Below are 1,774 nucleotides of genomic sequence, written 5' to 3'. Positions count from 1 at the left end.
TTGATGATGCATGGAGGGGATTGTAACCATGGCAATGAAACAATATACGATAGAATGAATGTAAATCTAATGTTCTCCCATGTAAACTATCACATAATTCACAATAAATATTTTTAAAAAAATATAGCAACAATACAGAGAATAATGGGAAATTCCTGTCTCATGAAAGTATACAGTAAATCTAATTGCTCAGTAAGAACCAAATGTCTTTTTTTCCCACTTTCTTTAAGTTTTAATGAATGAAAATCCTGTACTTCATGAGATACAATTTGTTAAAGATTGAAAGCCTTGAAATTATTTGAAAGATCATGACCTGCAGCTTTGGTAATTATAGCTAGATTTAAGTCATCTCCTTTGTTCAGAAAAAGAGTATATTTCAGTGAAATTTCATATCATCTGCTAAGTATAAGGTCAAATTATAATGAAGGACAGGCATAATTTTTCTAAGAAGTGTAAGTGTTGCTATTATGAAGCTATTGCCAACATATAAAGAATAAAGATTTTTATAATCAAAGAGATTTATAATAGCATTACATTTAAAAAAACATTTTTCAAAAATGAAATTTTGAGTGTTTATAAACTGATCTCTCAATTTTCAAGCTATTGCAGTATCTATATATTGTTGTTGTTGTTAAATTCCTTTGAGTCAGTTATGATTCATAGAGACCCTGTATGGGGTTTCTGAGGAGTCACTCTTGAGCTTGAACCACCAACACTGTGGATCAAACTGATGTTGCAGTCCAGCATATTACCCACCACACCAGGACTTCTATATATCTATATATCTCATATATATTTACATATCTACATAGATCTATCTGTTGTTGTGGAGCCATAAGATAAGCATTGAACTGTTAACCACAAGGTCGGTGGTTCAAACCCACAAGTTGCTCTTTGGAAACCCTATTCAGGGTCACTATGAGATGGAATTGACTCAATGACTCTTTGTAAAACAACATCAGTCTATGTCTCTCTCTGTCTCTCTCTCTCTCTCTCTCTCTATCTATCTATCTATCTATCTATCTATCTATCTATCTATCTATCTATCATCTGTTTCTTATCTACCTTTATATATACATCTGTATCTCTATATACTATATCTGTCTATGGAATTGTTTTTTGTCATTAAGTGCTGTCAAGTCAGTTATGACTCACAGCAACTCTGTATAGGGTTTCTGAGGAGCAGCTGGTGAGCTTGAACTACTGATCATATGATTCAAACTGACCTTAAGGTGGAATGCTTATCCCACTGATCCACTAAATAATAAAAGAAAAATAATTATTTTGTGCAATGCTAAGGGTATTTAATTAACTGTGTTTAGATGCTCCTTATTAAACTTTTGTGCTCATGAAGAAGTATTAAAACTTCTGTTAAAACATAATGCACCCCACAAAATTGTAATGCCAGTAATTAGTATAATTTGAAGTGATGTAAAGAATCAAATGCAAAGAAATAAAATATTTGTTATGACCTTGATTATTTCTAATTTTTGCATTTTAGTTTGTTGAATGGTAGGACTTTCCTATTCAGAAGATGATATTTAATTAACCACAAGTTGATAACCATACATTGTTTTTCCTACGCATAGTTACCCGTATGCACAACAGAACAAAACACTGTCTGAACTTGTGCCATCCTCACTATTCTTGTTACATTTGATCTCATTTTTGTTAACACTGTGTCAGTCTGTCTTGTTGGGAGTCTTCATTTTTTCATTGACCTTCTATTTTACCAAGCATGATGTCCTTCTCATTGTACTGTTGTTGATACATG

The sequence above is a fragment of the Chrysochloris asiatica genome, unplaced genomic scaffold (genome assembly GCF_000296735.1).
Source record: "Chrysochloris asiatica unplaced genomic scaffold, ChrAsi1.0 scaffold00011, whole genome shotgun sequence".
NCBI classification, from domain to species: Eukaryota; Metazoa; Chordata; class Mammalia; order Afrosoricida; family Chrysochloridae; genus Chrysochloris; species Chrysochloris asiatica.
This window is presented reverse-complemented; position numbering follows the sequence as displayed.